This window comes from Cervus elaphus, chromosome 18 (genome assembly GCF_910594005.1).
Source record: "Cervus elaphus chromosome 18, mCerEla1.1, whole genome shotgun sequence".
Taxonomy (NCBI): domain Eukaryota; kingdom Metazoa; phylum Chordata; class Mammalia; order Artiodactyla; family Cervidae; genus Cervus; species Cervus elaphus.
In genome coordinates this window covers 16,512,339-16,532,698 of record NC_057832.1, presented here as the reverse complement: position 1 = coordinate 16,532,698, position 20,360 = coordinate 16,512,339, and the positions used below count along the sequence as shown (strand labels likewise).

The window sequence follows — 20,360 nt, the reverse complement described above, 5'->3', positions numbered from 1 at the left end:
TCACATAAATCATCTACAATCACAAGAGAATGAAGCTACTGAAGAAATCAGTAGCAAAAGTAAAAGTGGAATGTTCACAAAAATGTAGAAATTAAACAACACACTCCTAAAAAGGCCACCAGGATAAAGAAGATATCAAGAGGGAAATTGGAAAACATATTGAGAAGAATTAGAATGAAAACAGAACACACCAAACCATATGAGATTAAGTGAAAGCAGAGGAATATTTATCATCACTACATGCCTACACTGAAAAAAAAAAAAAGAGAAAGATCCTAAATTTATAAGATAACTACATACCTGAATGGATGAGAAAGGAGCAAACTAAATCAAAAGTGGCAGAAGGAAGAAAACCTTTTAGAAAGATTAAAGTGAATATTAATGACAGAGGGAATTTAAAAAATAACGAAAAGCAAGGGAAAGAGAAGTCAAGTTTTGTAAAGACTAAAAGAACTGACAAACTTCTAGTTAGATTAAATAAAAAAAAAGATTCAAATTTCTAAAATCAGAAGAAAACACAGGACATCACTACCAAACTTACAGAAATAAAAAGGATAAGCCAATTCTAAGAAAAATTATATATGAACAAATTTGGTAAGTTAGACAAAAATGAAAAATACCTGTAAACACATGCATGACAAACTGAAGAAGAAACAGAAAATCTAAAGAAAACCATAACAAGTAAAGATATTCAGTTATTAACTGAAAACTTCCAATAATGAAAATCTCAAGGTAAGATGACTTCACTGATGAATACTACCAAATAGTTAAAAGAAAAATTAAACCAATTCTTCTCAAACTATTTCAAAAACAGAAAGAAACACTTTTAAATCAATCTGTGATATCAAAGTCAGATAGAGATATTACTAAGACAATGAAATAAAAGGCAATAACTCTTGAATGCAGATGCAAATATCCTCAACAAAATACTAGTAGCAACTTGCAGCACTATATGAAAATACTATTTACCATAATAAAGTGGGATATATCCCAGGAACCAAAAAGGTAGCTAAATGTATAAAAAATCAATCAAAGTAATATACCATACAAATAGCGGGGGGGGGGGGGGGGAAACTACATGATCATCTCAATTGACGCAGATAAAGAATTTTATAAAGTCCAAAATTTTTATCATAAAACACTCAATAAACTAGGAATAAATTGAAAAAATTCAATCTAACAAAGGCCTTTATGAAAAATGCAAAGCTAGCAGCATCTTTAATAGTTAAATATTGAAAGTTTTCCCCCTAAGGTAGAGAACAAGGCAAGGATGTTCTACAGAAAGATCTAGAGAGAGCAATCAGGCAAGAAAAAAGAATAAAAGGCATCTGAATTATAAAATAAAAAGTTATTTATCTAATTGTAGCTTACATGATTGTGTGTATGTGTATACACATGGTGGGGAGGGGGCAATGGGAATAGTGAGGGAGGGAGTATGAAAGAGGGAGAGAAACTCGAGAACACATAGATATTACTAGAGCTAAAATAGGAATTCAGCGAAGTTACAGGATACAACATCAACACAAAAAATCAGTTACATCTATACCGCGGCAGTGAAAATTTCCAAAATTTTATTAGGAAAACAATTTTATCTACATGATAATCCAGACGTAAAGTTAACCAAGGAGGTGGAAAACTTGTACATTAAAATTGTAAAACACGACTGTAAGAAATAAGAGACCTACACAGAGGGAAAGACATCCTATGTTCTAGAACTGGAAGACAGTATTATTAAGATGACAATATAGTCCAAAGCAATCTATAGATCCAATGTATTCTGAATCAAAATCCTGCCAACTTGTTTTGAAGAGATGGGATGATAATCCTCAAATTTACATGGAATTTCAAAGGGTCTCAAATATACAACATAGTGCTGAAAAAAATGAACAAAGCTAGAGTACTCACACTTACAAATTTTAAAGCTCGTTACAAAGCTACAATAATCAAAACAGTATAGTACTATAAAATGATAGAACATACACAAATGGAATAGAACTGAGAGTCCAGAAATAAACTCGTACATCAACAGCAACTGATTTTTAACAAGGATGACAAAATCACCCTAAGTGAGTTTTATAATGAAAGGTCCTGGGACAACTAGACAGTCACATGCAAAGAATAGGTCTGGACCCCTAACTCAAACTGCTTTCTAAAAATTACCTCAAGTCTTTTTCTTTGAGAAAAAGAAAAGTGGTAGATTTTTTTTTTTACAATTTTGGATTTCCAACAGTTTTTCTTAGATATGACACCAAAAGCATGAGCAATAAATAAGAAAAAGATAAACTGGACTTAATGAAAAAGACTTCTATGCATAAATGGACATTATCAGTAAAGTGAAAAAAAATATTTGAGAATAGATAAATATTTGCAAATCATACATGTGCTAAATAAAGAGTATGTACATAGCCTTTAGAGCTCAACAACAAAAAGACAAAAACCCAACTTAAAAAATGAACAGAGGACTTGCCTAGACGTTTTTTTGAAGATATACAAATGGCCACCAAGTATAGGAAAAAATGCTCAGCATCATTAGTCACTTGGGAATAAAGAGATACTACTAAGTCAATACTAAGATACTATTTCACACACAAGGACAGCTACAATTTTTTAAAGGAAAGTAACAAGTGTTGAGGAAAGATAGACACCCTTGTATATTAGCAGAACTGTAAAATTTTGCATGCACTGTCCTAAACAGTTTGACAAGTACTCAAAAAGTTAAACACAGAATTGCCATTATAATTCAGAATAATTTCATTCTTTGTATATAATCAAGACTTGAGAATGAATACTAGAGAAGATACATGCATCTCAGTGTTCACTGAAGCACTGTTCACAATAGCCAAGACACGGAAGCAACCTAAATGTTCATCAACAGAGGAACGGATAAAGAAGATGTGGTATATATATACAATTTAATGTTACTCAACATTAAAAAGAATGAAATAATGCCATTTGCAGCAGCATGGATGGAAATAGAGACTGTCATACTGAGTGAAGTAAGTCAGACACAGGAGAAGTATCATGTGACATCCCTTATATGTGGAATCTATACAAATGAACTTATTTACAAAACAGAAACAGACTCACACAGACTTATGAGAACAAACTTAACAGTTGCCAGCGTGAAAGATGGGGTGAAGGGTTAGTTAGGGAGTTTGGGGTGGACATGTACACACTGCTATTATCTAAAATGGATAATGAACAAGGTCCTAATCTATGGAACGGGGAATGCTGCTCCATGTTATTGAGAAAATTCATTCTTACGTAGGTTGGTAAGAAGTCTGGGGTAGAGCATTTTGCAAAGTCATATGAAATGAACAGCTTTAGATTGAATACTGAACCAGAACATCTAATAAAATTAGAAAAGAAATGATCAAACTGTCTTTGATAATGTATTAATTACATCTGAAAAGAAAGAAGACAAAATTCACAGGAATATAAAACTATTTAGCACCAAATAAGATAAAAATCACAATATTTGGAACCCACACAAAAATTATGAGGGGTGAAAAAGAGGCAAGAAGACACATAAAAAAGGGAATAATCAAAAAATAAGACAAAACTAGAAACAAGGAGGTAAAATACTTGTATACTAAAAACTACAACATATCGCTGAAACAACAGGAGACCTAAATAAATGGAAATTTAGATGTCAATAGTACACAAAGCAATCTAGTGATTCAATGCAACCTTTATGAAAATATCACTAGGGTTTTTTAAGAAAGAAATTAAAAAAGCCAATTCTCAAATCATATCAAATTGAAAATGGTCCTGAATAGCTAAAACACAGTTTTGAAAAACAACAAACCTAGAGGATCCATATATCCCCATTTCAAAGCATACTACAAAGCACTAGTAACCAAAACAGAAAGACCTATAGACCAATGGAATATAAATAAACCTATTCATTTACAACCAACTGATTCTTGATAAGGGTGCCAAGTCCATTCAATGTGAAAATTAGTATCCTCAATAAATGGTGCTCAGAAATTTGTATTTCTACAAGCAGAAAAATGTAGTTGGATGCTCAACCTCATGCTTTATACAGATATCAACTGTGACTTAATTACAAGGCTAAACATTCCTAGAAGAAAACATAGGGCTAAATCTTCATGCCTTTAGATATGGCAACAAAATTTTTTAAAAATGGATAAACTGGAGTTCATTAAAAGTAAAATTTCTGCATATCAAAAGATGTTATCAACATCTCTGTCAAACGGTTAAGCAGAAAGTTAACATGGTCTATCTCAGACTGGCACAAGACATAAGCAGCAACCACGGGAAAGCAGACATCAGTGCGGCCAATACTATCAGGGACAAAAAGGTGCATCAGTACATAATGCTGGAGAGTCAGGCGATCAAGAAAAAACAGCAATCCTAAGGGCCTATTTACTTGATTACTGAGGCTCAAAATACTTGATAAAAAAGAAACAGTCCCATCCACAATTACAACTTTGGGTTTCAACATTTCACTCTTACAAATTGATTTAACAAGTGGAAACCAGAACAATAGAGACAAAGAAAACTTGACTTCTACCTTAAATGCCAGAATAAATATTTTTAAAGAGGACATGGGAACATTCATCAAGTCTTAAAACACTTCTCAAAACAACTAAAAATTCTAAGTAATATACAGCATGTTTTCTAAATTGGAAAAAAAAATAGTTAGAAATCAACACTACAAAGATACACTGGAAATGATCAATTATATGAGAATTAAATAGCATACTACAAAAAGAGCCCTGGGACAAATAAAATTACAAAGAAAGTTAGAAAACATTTTGTACCGAGTGAAAAACTTAAATAGTGGGATGAAGGTAAAACAAGGGCAGGGAAAAACATATAGCCTTAAATACTTATATAAGAAAAGAAAAAGATATAAAATCAATGTAGTAGTATGCTGTTCTCTTAAACTAAAGAAAGTGGAGCACATTGTTTCAGATGAGAAAGAAAGCAAAAATAATATTTATAAAATGTTAAAGATCATATATAAGAAAGAAATCAGACAAATAAAAAATTCAATAAACTATAAATTGGCTCTTTGAAGATACTAATAAAATTCATAAATTTCCAACTAGAGCTTGTAAAAGCAGAAACAAATTAGTCAAGATAAATGAGTAACACCAGAATGATGGAAGAAATATCACTACAGATTCAATGACATTAGCGGTAAAATAAGATAATACTGGTAAGTTTGTGGAATATATTTGACCATTTAAAGAAAATGGACAAATATCTTGCACGTAAAATTATAAAAATGGACCCAGAAAACCCAAAAAGCACTTTGTCAATTAACCGTTTTAATTACAACTCTTCCCACAGGGAGCTACAGTTCAGCTGTGGTGGTGGTCTAATGCCAAATGCTGAATGGGCTAGTGCCCTTTCAGCCCAATGGTTATGGCTAAAACTAGAACTAAAAATGAAATAACTACCTGAGGGTCTCTAAAAAGCAAAGACTTTAGGTGAATTTGTAGAGGTAGTTAAGAGAAGCCACTCACACCAAGACAAGTGTCTCATTTATTTTAGTTTTCTCTCTCAGCCATACCACGGAGGTTGACTGATTTGCAAAGCATTACTGTATAGGCAGATAAAACTTCAACTGAAAACGTGACATACTTTTGGTCAATGGAATCAAGGAATAAAGCCCAGAGAGACAACAGAGTGAGGGGGAAGTCCTGGAGGCAACTGATGCTAAGAACGAGTTCCCTTAATTCTGTATATGAGCCTGTACAAGACTCAGCAAAATTCCTGTGCCACACGTACACTACATAGACCCAAGTCAACATACAAAGACGTCAGAGAACTAAACTTAGATCTGAAACCATACAAACTGCGGTCAAACTTCTGAACATACAATCAGGGAAAAGACCCCAAACCAGCATAACAAAGTCTTTGAGAACTGAACTGGATTTGAATTAGATTTCCTACTAAAACAAAAACATCTATCTTTTCCAGATGATTACAACAGAATTCAGAGGATACACAACATAGCATTCACTAGCTATGATAACAGAAAGTAAATCAACATCCAAAAATCCAAGAAAACGTGACCTATTAGCAAGAGAAAAGATAAGCAAATGCTAACCTCAAGAAAACAGATGCTTGAACTATCAGAACTATCTAAGGTAGATAAATAAATAAACTGAAGAACAGAGAGAAAACATTAAAAAACACTAAACCCTCAGGCACCTATATTACAGCAGCAATAGGCATAATATATGGGTATCACTGTCAATACTGAAAAAGAAAAGAGAAATAGGTAATCCAGCAATATATAGAAATGATATTACATAATTTGGTGAAAGACAAATTCACAGATTCAAGGATCTCATAGAACCCTAAATAGATATTACTTTTCAAAATGTCTATAAACATCACATTCAAAAGGTTGACAATATATAAGAAAGTTCCAGAAAGCAGTTGGACAAAAATAACAAATTATATACAAGGAAACAACAATTCAAGTGACTGTAGATTTCTAAATCAGTCTGCAGTGGTCAGAAGACAGTGGAAAAACACTTTTAAGAACTGGAAAAAAAAAAAGCTTCAACCCAAAATTCTATACTCAGGGGAAATATCCATCAAAAAATGAAGAACAGAGATCTTTAGATAGAGAAGTGTCATCTTTAGATAAAGAAAAGGTAAGAGAATTTGCTACCAGCATACCTGCTCTACAAGAATTGCTTGAGGAAATTCTTTCAGATGACATAATATCTGAAAGATACTATGTGAAAGAGAATATCTGACAGACATAACATCTGGAAGAGGAAACCTCCATCACCAATGGAAAACATCTGGATAAACATGAAAGACTATTTTCTCCTTAAGTTATTTAAAATATGTAAGATTATTAAAAGCAAAAATCACAATAGGGTTTGGAGAACTTTTCAGCGTGAAAAGTGAAACTGAAATCAATCAGTCATGTCCAACTCTTTGTGACCCCATGGACTATACAGTCCATGGCATTTTCTAGGCCAGAATACTGGAATGAGCAGCCTTTCCCTTCTCCAGGGGATCTTCCCAACCCAGGGATCAAACTGAGGTCTCCAGCATTGCAGGTGGATTCTTTGCCATCTGAGACACAGAGGAAGCCCTTTCAGTGTACCAATAAGTAATAAATATGATTATAAAATAAACAGCAGTGAGATGGTAGCCAGATAAGGGATTACAAGCATTGTAAGGTTTCTACATTTTTGTGAATTGGTGTAATATCAACTCTTAAGTAGATAATGAAATTTTAAATTTGTATAGTCTTTAGACTACCAAAAACATATAAAAAGTACAGTCAAAAAGGAAATTTTACAACTAAAATGGCATTAAATGTTTTAACTATATTACTTAAAATAATCAAATAATATAAAAAAGGCAGCTTAACTGATTGAAACTGTTATAAGGAAAAGCAAATGAGCTACAATAGCTAAGACAACTTTGCAAGAGAAGAAAAGAGAATCACACTACTAAATCTTAGTACTCAGTAGCGACAGTACAGTAGAAGTTTTGGTAGAAAAACTGACACAAAGATCAATGAAACAGATCAGCTTCCTGAGTAATCCATCAAATACTGAAAGATGAAATAATATCAGTTTTACAGAAACTCTTTTGGAAAATAAAGTTGGAGGGAAAATTGCCCAAGTCATTTTATGATGCCAACATAACTGTATTTCATACATATGACAAAGACATTTAAAAAAAGATAAATACTCTTGTTGAAAAAGGTATAAATATTAACAAATGAAATAAAACAGTAAGTCAAAAGAATAAAAGATCACAATTGGTAGAGTTTATCTCAGGAATGCAAGGTTAGTTCAACATTAGAAAATCAACCAATGTAAATTTCTATACTAATATAATAAAAATATATATTTTAAAAATTCAGATAAAGAATGGGACAAAATTCATTAACTACTCAAGATCATGACTTTAGAACAGTAGGAGACTGGGCTTCCCTGGCGGTACAGTGGTTAAGAATCTGCCTGCCAATGCAGGCGACATGTATTCAATCCCTGCTCTGGGAAGATCCCAAATGCTACAAGGCAGCTAAGCCTATGAGTCACCACTACTGAGCCCGCACACCTAGAGCCTGTGCGCCTCAACAAGAGAAGCCACTGCAATGAGAACCCGTGCCATGCAACAAAGAGTAGCCCCTGCCTGCCACAACCAGAGAAAGCCTGCACACAGCAATGAGATCTAGTATGGCCAAAAATGAATAAATGCATCTTAAAAAAAGAAAATAACAGTAGGGACTACATCAAGCTGAAAACAAGTGTCTAAGACAGTCCTAGTGCTAATACCATACTGAAAAAGAAAGAGTTATCTCTAATATTGGGAACAGGATAAGAATGCCTGTTTTTACTCAAGACTTAGTCTTGGCAACAAAACAAGTAAAGGAAAAAAATGGCACAAATATCAGAAAAAATAAAATTTATTTGAAGATGATATATTTATTCTTGAAAAAATATATATAGGGTCTAGAAAATAATTATGAGCTCTCATCATTTGAATTAAACAGAGACACTGGAGCCAGGTTAATATTTAAAAATCAACTGTATTCTTATATGCTATAGTAATTCAGAAACAGAATAAGCAAAGAAATTTTTAAATAAAGGACTTATTATGAAGCTCATTAGTAAAGACACATGGTATTGGTGAAATAATAAATATAAGGATAAGAGGACCAGAATTAATATAGCCAGTTGAATTTCTGACAGCAGTACCAAGGAGCTTCCCAGGTGGCGCTAGTGGTAAAGAACCTGCCTGCCAATGTAGGAGATGTAAAAGGTGTGGGTTCAATCCCTGAGTCAGGAGGATCCCCTGGAGGAAGGTATGGCAACCCACTCCAGTATTCCTGCCTGGGGAATTCTACGGACAGAGGAGTCTGGCAGGCTACAGTCCATAGGGTTACACAGAGTCGGAAACAAATGAAGCACGCATCAAGGAAAATTTAATGAGAAAAGAAAAGTCTTCCACAAATGGTTCTGGATCACCAAGATAGGCTATCTGTATTGTGAAAAATGAATACTGACCCTTAACCTCATACCAAACAGAAATATTAATTCAAGCATAGACTTAAATGCTCAACCCAAAAGTACTAAATAAAAAGCACAGTAGAAAATCTTTGTGACATTAGGGTAGGAAAAGTTTTATTAGATCACAAAAACACATGAACCACAGAATTAAAAAAAATTAATAAACTGGACTTCTTCAACTTATTGCTTTGAAAACAAAAATGCAAGCCTTAGTCTGGAAGAATATATTCACAGTATATATATCAGAAAACAACTTTTGTCCATACTAAATTAAGAACTCTGTAAGACAAATAACCCACTTTAAAAATTGCAAAGATATTTGAACAGACATTGTGCAAAAGAAAACGGACATCCAATAGAAACTTGAAAATATCTTGTTAAAAGGAAAATTACAATTAAAACCACAATGAGATACCACTACACATACACACATTGGAATGGTTAAAATTGAAAACAGTGACTACTCTATGCTTTGGAAAATATTTATTAAATAGAACAAGAACTCCACAACTTTGCTGGTAGAACATGAAAATTTTACAGCCACTTTAAAAATAACTTGGCTTTTTTTTTAAATAAAGGTAAACATAAACTTACCGTATGACCCAGCAATCGCAGTCATAGGTATTGTCCACACAAAGACTTGTCCAGGAAGGTTCACAGCAGCTTTATTTGTAATGGCCTAAAGCTGGAAACAACCCAAATGGCCATCATCAGGTGAACGGATAAACAAATGTGGTCATCCACACAACGGACGACTACTCAGCAATAGAGAGGAGCAGACTATTACTACAGGCAATGTACTGATGAACCTCACAAGCATCATGCTGAGGGCAAGGATCCAGACAAAGAGTATATACTGCATGGGCCCACTTATTAAAAACTATAAAACGGATGTAAATATGTAGTGATACAGATAATATCAAAGTTAGCCTGGGAATGGATACTTAAGGAGGACTGATTACAAAAAGGCACAAGCAAAGTTCAGGATTATGGCAGAGATCCTCTTCTTGATCACAGTAATAGTTTCATGGATGAATACAGTCCAAGTCATTAAACTGCATAATTTCAACATGTATACTAAATTGTATGTCAATGCTGAGCCCAAACAAAGCAAGTTGCAGAAGTTATTTAAGATAAGACACTACTCATTGATTATCATGCAAACCAATACTATTTGCTATTTTTGACTGCCTCAATAGGGTTGAAAGTATAAAATCCTGAGTTGAGGTAAAAAATATCAAATTCTGATAATAGATATATCTGAGCAGAAGCAAGGACAATAGATTGTTGAGGCCTTCACAGGAAGCTTCACCTGTGTTCTAGTTAAATCACTTTAGCGTGGCCTTGCTAAAACTCATAGTTCTAAGTGTTCATTTTTTTTTTTAGGATTGTTTTCATACCCATTCTTCTCACATAGGAACAAAGACAGTTTCACTGCTTTATTTACAGTTTTCATGCTCTTGATTTCTTTTTGTCAACCCATTAGTCTTCCTAGAATGTTCAGAAAAGTATTCACCAAAAGTGGTGATAGTTGGCATTCCTTTTCTCTTCCAGTTGTCAGGGCCCACAGGCTTTCCCAACTAGGTGTGATACTAGTTGGAGGCTTTTCAGAGATGCCATTAATTGGATTGATGAGGGAAATATCAGTCAGTTTAATACACATTTAATTGGAATCTCAGAAGGAGAAAAAGTTGCTAATAGGAAAATTATTTGAATAAATAAAATTTTCCAAATTTGAAGATCACTTAGTCCACAAATCCAAGAAACTCAACAACAAACTACTAACAAAGAATCATGAAAAAAACATCAAAATGCATCATATTTGTATTCCTCAAAAGCATAATAAAAAGAAAATCTTAAAAGAATTCTCAAAAAACCCACACCTATTGTATAGAGAAAGAAAATGAGGATGATACAGATTTCCAACTGGAACAATTCAAGTGAGAAGACAGGGTCAACATTTAAATATATTCTATATCCAGTAAACAAAACTGTTCAAAAATGAAAACAAAAAAATATGACTATTCATCAGTAGCAAACTCACACCAGACGAAATGTTAAATGAAATCCTTCAGGCCATAGGAAGAGAATTCTGCATGGAATTGAGTCTATACCAAGAATGAAGACTAATGGATAGGATAATTAGATGGGTAAGTACTGTAGAATATTCTTAAAGAAATGGGAATACCAGACCACCTTACCTGCCTCCTGAGAAACCTGTGTGCAGGCCAAGAAGCAACAGATAGAACTGGACATGGAACAAGAGACTGGTTCAAAATTGGAAAATGAGTATATCAAGGCTGTATAATGTTACCCTGCTTATTTAACTTATATGTAGAATATATCATAAGAAATGCTGGGCTGGATGGCTTATAAACTGGAATCAAGACTGCTGGGAGAAATATCAACAACCTCAAATATGCAGATGATACCACTTTAATGGCAGAAAACTAAGAGGAACTAAAGAGCCTCTTGGTGAAGGTGAAAGAGGAGACTAAATAAGCTGATTTAAAATTCAATATTCACAATATGAAGATCATAGCATCTGATCCCATCACTTCATGGCAAATAGATGAGGAGAAAGTGGCAACAGTGTCAGATTTCATTTTCTTGGGCTCCAAGATCACTTCAGAGGGTGACTGCAGCCACAAAATTAAAAGACACTTGCTCTTTGGAGGAAAAATCTAAACAGCATATTAAAAATCAGAGACATCACTTTACCGACAAATGTCCATATATGTCAAAGCTATGGTTTTTCCAGCAGTCATGTATGGATGTGAGAGTTGGGCCATAAAGAAGGCTGAGTGCTAAACAACTGATGTTTTTGAACTGTGGTGTTGGAGAAGACTCTTGAGAGTCCCTTGCACAGAAAGGAGATCAAACCAGTCAATTCTAAAGGAAATCAACCCTGAATACTCTCTGGAAGGTCTGGTGCTGAAACTGAAACTCCAATACTTCGGCCACCTTCCGGTCGACTGATTGGAAAAGATTCTGATGCTGGGAAAGATTGAGGGCAAGCAGAGAAGGGGGTGACAGAGGATGAGATGGTTGGATGGTATCACCGACTCAATGGACATGAATTTGAGCAAACTTAGGGAGATAGTGAAGAACAGGGAAGCCTGGCGTGCTGCAGTTCATGGGGTCACAAAGAGTGGGACATGACTTAGTGACTAACAACAAATACATGTAACTTTTTCCTATTATTTATATCCCCATAAAAGATTTAATAAACAGAACAACATAGTGTGGGGTTTGTGACACAGGTAAGCTAAACTGGATGTGTATCAATAATAAGGAGGGAAGAAATGGAAGTATATTTATAAGATGTTTATAAAGATTTTATATGAAGTGGTATAATAATAAATACAGACTGTGATAAATTAATGACATACACTGTAAACCTAAAATAACCATTACAATAAAAATACACAGAGTTGTAACAGGTCACAAGGCAGATACGTAGAAGAATACACACTTCAACTGATTTAATCGAATGCAGAAAAATAGAAAAAAAGGAACAAAAAATAAGTTGGGGAAACAGAAAATGGTGAGATGATACACTTGAACTTGACAATAAGAGTAGTTATAGTAAATTGGGTTTAAAGATCCCAATGAAAAGACATATATTGACAGACTGGATTTGGAAAGCAAGATCAAATTACATGTTATCTAAGTAAGTACATCTTAACATAAAGACATAAGTTTAAAGTAAGGGTCTAGTAAAAGATACAGCATTTGTACTGATCAATTTTATTTGTCAACCTGGCTAAGTGATTGATACTCACTAGTTATTCAATCAAACACTAATCCAGGCATTGCTGTAAAGAGATTTTGTAGATAAGATGAAAAGTTTACAATCAGTTGACTTTAAGTAAATGAGATAATCTGGTGGGACTGATTAAATTAGTCAAAGGGCTAACAACAGAACTACAACTCCCCTAAATAAGAAGAAATTCTGCCTGTGGACTGCAGCTTCAGACTGTGGCCAACAGTTTTTTGCCTGCCCTTTCTGACAGCCTGTCCTATAAATTTTGGAATTGTCTCACTAGTTGTCATAATCATATCAAACAATTTCTTGTAATAAATCTCTCAATATTATCTCCTACTGATTGTTTTCTCTAGTGGAACTATGACTGATAATCCGTGGTAACACCAATAAAAAGAAATCTGTATTAATATTAGACAAAACAGAAGTCAGAGGAAAGATTATTACAAGGAATAAAAAATACCTCACAATGATAAGGGCATGAATATAACCAGAAACATATAGCAGAAAACACGCTTCAATAATTAAAAAGTCCAACTCTTTGTGACGCTATGGACTGTAGCCCACCAGGATTGTGGGAGTGGGTTGCCATACCCATTTTCAGGGGATCTTCCCAACCCAGGGATCAAACTCACGTCTCTTATGTCTCCTGCATTGGCTTTTGTGTCTCCTGCATTGGCAGGCAGGTTCTTTAACTGGAAAGCCCACAAAGTATTCACATACCACACATTCTCTTTAACAATTGAATTACATTAGATTTCAATAAAAAAAGACCTCTGGACATTTCCATAAGTTGGTAATTAAACACAGTTTCAATAATCAATTGCTTGAAGAAGAAATCAGAAGAGAAACGAGCATTTTGAAGTAAATGGAAATGAAAATAAAACATGACAAAATGTGTGAAGTGCCACTAAAAGCTAGGAACAAATGTAGACCTTAAAGGCCACAAATTATCAGAATGTTATCCCTTACACAAATAACCTAATTGGCAACCCACTCCAATATTCTTGCCATGGAAAATCCCATGGACGGAGGAGCCTGATAGGCTACAGTCCACGAGGTGGCAAAGAGTCAGACACAACTGAGCGACTTCACTTTCAATTAATCATATGTATTAAAGAAACTGAATTTTTAGTAAAACAAAACACACTGCTCAAAAAAGAAGACAAAATAGAAGGTAGTCTCTGTCTTTGCCTTGATGATTATAGTAAAATGCATGAGGATCAAGAGAAATTGATGGGTCACTGCTAAGCAAAAAGGAAAAAGCAAACTCTTGAAGACAAAGTATAGAAGAATATTGAAAACAGCAAGATTAGTCATGTATATGAGACCCTATAAAAGACTATTAGCTAATTTCTCTCTCATGAGGCCAGTAGTAAGTAGGAAGATACATTTAAAGAGCTGGGGGGGAAAGCATCAACTGAGAATTATGTATCTGGCACCAATGTCCTTTAAACATTAGGGAGACATAAAGCCATTCCAAGATAAAGAAAAGATGAAGAGATCCATTACCACTAGATCTGTCCTACAAGAAATATTAAAAGGAGTCCTTTCAAAGTAGAAATTAAAGGATGTTAGACAGTAACTCCAAGTCAGGTGAAAAATAAAGATCTCTAGTAAAGGTAAACACACAGTGGGTATAAATGTCAGAATTATGGTAATTTGGGCTTGTAACCACTATTTTTATTTTCTGTAAAATTTAAAAAAACAAATGCATAAGAACAATTATCACTTATGTTATTGGGCACACAATATTAAAGATAAAATTTGTTGTGGTTGTTTAGTCACTAAGTCACATCTGATTCTTTGCAACCCCATGATCTGTAGCCCACCAGACACCACTGTCCATGGGATTCCCCAGGCAAGAATTACAGAGTGGGTTGCCATCTCCTTCTCCAGGAGATCTTCCCGACCCAGGGATCAAACCCACATCTCCTGAAATGGCAGGCAGATTCTTTATTGTTGAGACACCAGGGAAGCCCCTACAGATATAATTTAGAACATCAGTAAGTTAAGGGGAATGCAGAGTTGTAAATAGGGAGAGTGTTTATACTTGAATGAAGCTAAGTTGATATCAGTTATAATTAGATTGTTATAATAACATGCTATATTTCATCTCCAATGGAGCCACAGAAAAAAAGAACTTTACAAAGGAAATGAGAAGGGAATCAAAAAGTGTCACTATAAGAAATCAAGTAAACATAAAAGAAGGCAGGAATGGAAGAAACAGGGAACAAAAAAGTATGAGAAAGACAGAGAACAAACAGCAAAATGACAGCAGCCCTTTCGTAAGCAGCGACTTTAACATCGATGGAGTCACCTCTCCGGTCAAAAAGAGACACGGCAAAAAGGATCAAGGGGAAAAAGGGAATGTTTCATCCAATGCTAACTACAAGAGACTCATTCAGTTCTTCAGCACAAAGAACAGAAAAATATCTTACATAGAAAAAAAAAAACTTTACCTGCAAAGATTAACCAAAAGAAAGCTAGGTGACTATACTAGCACCAAAAAAAATAGACTTTCAGACAAAAATTATTATAAGATACAAAGAATATTATATATTAATGATGGAAAATTCAGTTTATCAAGAAGAAGTAACAATTATAAACATATATGTACTTTGCACCCAACAACAAATCTCCAAAATATATAAAGCAAACATTGAAAGAACTGGAAGGAGATAGAGTTTTATATAATATTACTGACTTCAATAACCCATTTTTAAAAATAACAACCATACAGAAACTCAATAAGGAAACAGAGAACTTGAACAACACTATAAATCCATTAGACCTAAGAGACATATATAGCGGCCTCCATCAGAATACCTAAATATACATTTTTATCAAGTGAACATGGAACATTCTTCAGGATAGATCATATGTTAGGTCCCTAAAAACTCTCAATAAACTTCAAAAGATTGAAATTAAACAAAGTGCCTTTTCTGATTACAACAGAATAAAGCTGGAAATCAGTACATTAAGGAACACAGGAAAATACACAAATATTTGGAAATCAAATAATACTGTTAAACAATTAATGAATCAATTGATAAACACAAGGGAAATAGGTACTTTGAGAAAAATGAAAATGGCAATATAATAAACTTATGAGATGCAGCAAAAGAAGTGCTGTGAGTTATTTATAATTTTAAATACTTAGATCCAAAAAGAAAGATCTCAAATTAATAAACTGACTTTGCTCAAAGTGAAAGTGGAAGTCTCTCAGTCATGTCTGACTCTTTGCAACTCCATGGACTGTTTTCCAGGCCAGAATACTGGAGTGGGTAGCCTTTCCCCTCTCCAGGGGATCTTCCCAACCCAGGGATCAAACCCAGGTCTCCCGCATTGCAGATAGATTCTGAGCCATCAAGGAAGCCTGACTTTGCTTAAGGAAATAGGAAAAGTGAAACAAACAGAGCACAAAGCCAACAGAACGACAAAAATAATAAAGATTAAAACTGAGGCAAAAAAAAAATACATATATGTATATATATATAGGAAAGTATATTAACAAAAACACAAACCTAATTCTTTGAAAAAAACTGACAAAATTAATCACTTTAGCTAGACTACAAATAAAAGAGAAAAGACTTAAGACACTAAAATAACAATCTGAGTGAAAGTTGGGATATTACTACTGATTTTACACAAAAAGAAATATAATTACACTATGAATAACTGAACACCAATAATTAGATAACTGAAATGAAATGGACACATTTCTAACAACACATAATCTACCAAAATGACACATAAAGAAATAGAAAATCTGAATAAACCTGTAACTAGTAAGACATTAAATTAGCAATCAAAAACCTCCTCATAAAGGAAAGCCCAGGGCCAGATAGCTTCACTGGTGAATTCTATTAAAATTTAAAGAGGTAACATAACTCCTTTTTCAAACTCATCCAAAAATGCAGAGGAGACACTTTCTAACTCACTCCATAAAGTTATCATTATCCTGATACCAAAGTCACATAAGATACCACAAGAAAATTAAGCCAATATCCTTTATGAATGCTGACAAAAATCCTCAACATAATACACCAAATTTAGCAACATATTTAGAAGACTGTATGCTGTGACCAAGTGGGTTTTATTCCCAGAATTCAAGGAAGATTCAACACAAAAACTTGATCAATTATATATACCACACTAACAGGATGAATGAGGGAAAAAAAGGCTCATCTCAATTTATACAAAACATTTTGCCAATGTCAATACTCTTTCATAATAACAATAATCAACTATGTATGGAAGAAAACTCTCTTAAAAGTCATATATGAAAAGCTAACAACTAATATCATATTCAACATGGGAGTCAAGAAAATAATTCACTTAAAATAGAATAACAAAGAACAAAATGGTTAGGAACAAATTCAACCAAGTTGAATTTGTAGCTTTCACACACTGAAAACTACAAAACACTGCTGAAGGAGTGTTTTGAAACAGGAGACATAAATTTGAAAAGATATCCTGTGCTCATGGATTGCAGGACTTAAATATTAAGATAAAAATATTACCTAAAGCAATCTACAGATGCAGAGCAATTCCTATCAAAATCACAATTTGAGTGTGTGTTTTTTTTCTTTTCAGAAATAGTAAAACTCATCCTAAAATCCACAAGGAACTCTAGGATTCATGAATAGCAAAACAGTCTTGAAAAAGAAAGATTTAGATCAATCACACTTCTTGATTCCAGAATTTATTACAAAGCTATAGTAATCAAAACTGTGTGATATTAGCATCAACACAGATATACAGACCAATGGATCAAAACAGAGGTCCCAGAAACAAACGCTCACATATATGGTCAACTGATGTTCAACATGGAAGCTAAGACCATTCCATGGGTAAAGCATAATCTTTTCAACAACTGGTGCTGGAAAACTGAATATCCACATGCAAAAGAATAAAGCTGGACTTTTACACTCTATACAAAAATCAACTCCCAAAGACCCCACCACCAAATAGCACCACACTGGGGGTTAGGTTTCAGCATATGAATTTGAGGGTATATAAATATTGTTTATAGCAATAACTTTGGTGAAAAGTATAGAGGAATTCTTTGAACTATTTTTCTAACTTTTCTGAAGTCTAACATTATATCAAAATAAAATTTAAAACAATCAATTACCTAGATATAAATCTAAGTAAAGTATTTCTAAGACATCTATAAGAACAATTATAATTGGGATACATTTAAATGAAAACGTAAAGGGATATATTTTAATGAAGATGCACAAGTATATGCACCCACACACTCACATACACACACATCATGCTCATGAGTTAGAAGACTTAATATTGGTAGGATGACAGTTGTACCAAAGAGACTGATAGATTCAATGAAGTGGCAATCAAAATCCAACAGCTATTTTTATAGAACTTGACAAGATGATTTCAAAAGTCTGACTGGAGAAGCAATGGACCTCATAGTACATAGTGAAAGTTGCTCAGTTGTGTACGACTCTTTGCGACCCCATGGACTATGGAATTCTCCAGGCCAGAATACTGTGGGCAGACTTTCCCTTCTCCAGGGGATCCTCCCAACCCAAGGATCGAACCCAGGTCTCCCACATTGCAGGCAGATTCTTTACCAATGAGCCACCAGGGAAGCCCAAAAATACTGGAGTGGGTAGCCTATCCCTTCGCCAGGGGATCTTCCCAACCCAGGAATCAAACTGGGGTCTCCTGCATTGCAGGTGGATTCTTTACCAACTGACCTATCAGGGAAGCCCTCATAGTACATAAAGACATGGTTTATCAGAGATTTGAGACTCATTAAAAGTTGTAACTAATTGTTGCAGGGGTAGACTAACGCATTAGTGGAACAAGAAAGTATTCAGAAACATATCTACCTATAGAGACACAAACATGTAGTACTGGGTAAAGGATGATACTATTGAAGGTTTTAAAGTAATGAGATGATTACATTTGGAATTTACAAGTATAATCAGAAGCAATGTGGTATATGGACTGAAAAGGAGAAAAAGTAAAGGGGCACCAGTTAGGAAAAGACTATAATCATTCCAGGCAAAAAACAATGAAATCCAAACTACAGTGGGAGTGAAATCAAGCAGATAAATTTGGGTGAAACCTCTAAATAAGAAATTAACTGGAGAAGAGTGGTGAGGGAGAGCGAAGAGAAGGAAAACTTGGAAAGTGCAAAGGACTGCTGTCCAGTTAACAAGTCCTGAGTGGCAGACCTCCCAGATAAAGTCTAAGCAGATGCACCAGGGTGAGAGACATAGTCCTTACTTCAAAGGGCTATACAATTTTGCTTTTGGCAATTTTTTTTGAAAAGTCACACTCAGAATCTATTAAAAGACATACCAAAATGTCTGTAGTTACATATACATTATAACACTGCAATACATTATAACATTGTAATGCACTGTTACACACATATTATAAGAGAGATTAAGATAGGGTGAACATGCTAAACACACCAAAAAATGTAAAATATCAAAATGTCCATTATTTAAGATTAATACTCATTTTTCTATAAATTTATACAAAGAAGTAACTAAAAATATATAAGCTGGTTAAGTAAAAGTATAAACATTTAATACAATAATAAAAAAGGAAATAATCTAATTTCCAACATAAACAAAATGTTTAAATGTAATTCCTATGATTAGTTATTTTTAATAAGTAAAAGTAATATGCAGAGAGTAGAGTAACATGAAATTGTATTTATAACTTAATGATTAACAAAAAAAAGTCACAATAATTTCATTATTTCTGCTGAACCATTTATTGATATAGCTCTGTTAAAATTATAAATTTCTGAAGACAAAGATCAGGTGATACCATACACAAATGATAAATTTTAATTATTACAGAAAGGAAACACTTGTGAATGTTTTTCTTTAGCATGCCTTTAGTGTTTTAACAATGGTGCTCAGGCTTTAAGGGAAAATTTTAAATTTTTACCTTTTTATTATGAACTCTCACACACCAAATAAGATGTAAATGTACAATATGATGAATGTTTGCACAGAAGACCTGTCTAGAAACAATTGAGAACATAAAATAGGGGCCTGCCACCTCTCAACCCTGCTCCTGGGTCCCGCTCCACTCATTCCCCGTCCCCATCGCAAGTCAGCTCTAGTCTTCTGTGTCATGGCGATGATGTCCGTCAACTGCACTGTAGTCTTAGCTCTCAGCGTTCATAAATAAATCTCTATAAAACAGAGTTCAGCTATGCCAAACTGTATGGATTCCACTGTGGTTAATTAGGTTCTTTTCCATCAGTTATGTTTATAAAACTTATCCACACTGATGTAATTCCCATTCACTCATTATAGCCATTCCTATATAACACTCCCATTATATGAATATATCACTCTTTTATTTGTACATTTTAACATGAATGGACATTTGGGTTGTCTCTAGTTTGGGACTATGAAAAAATATGCTGTCAGGAAATTTTCCTGAGAGTCAAATGCTAGATCATAGAGTATGTGCATTATCACGTTTACAATAATGCCAAACTGCTTCCCCAGGGACACGATTTACATCCATTCAGGCAGTGTACTCCAAGACTCCACAGCTTTTTG

At 34.0% G+C, this 20,360-nt stretch overlaps 1 protein-coding gene across 5 annotated transcripts in view; it reads right to left on the bottom strand.

Annotated features, from left to right (window-relative positions):
- LOC122674603 (zona pellucida binding protein) overlaps positions 1-20,360 on the bottom strand; it is a 112,576-nt gene that overhangs the window by 10,036 nt on the left and 82,180 nt on the right. The window contains exon 8 of one of the 5 annotated variants that reach the window (XR_006335005.1): positions 9,621-9,711. The exons of the other annotated variants lie outside the window; for them this stretch is intronic. The gene's annotated coding sequence lies outside the window, so the exon portion shown is untranslated. The remainder of the gene's footprint in view (positions 1-9,620; positions 9,712-20,360) is intronic. 5 annotated transcript variants of the gene reach the window in all.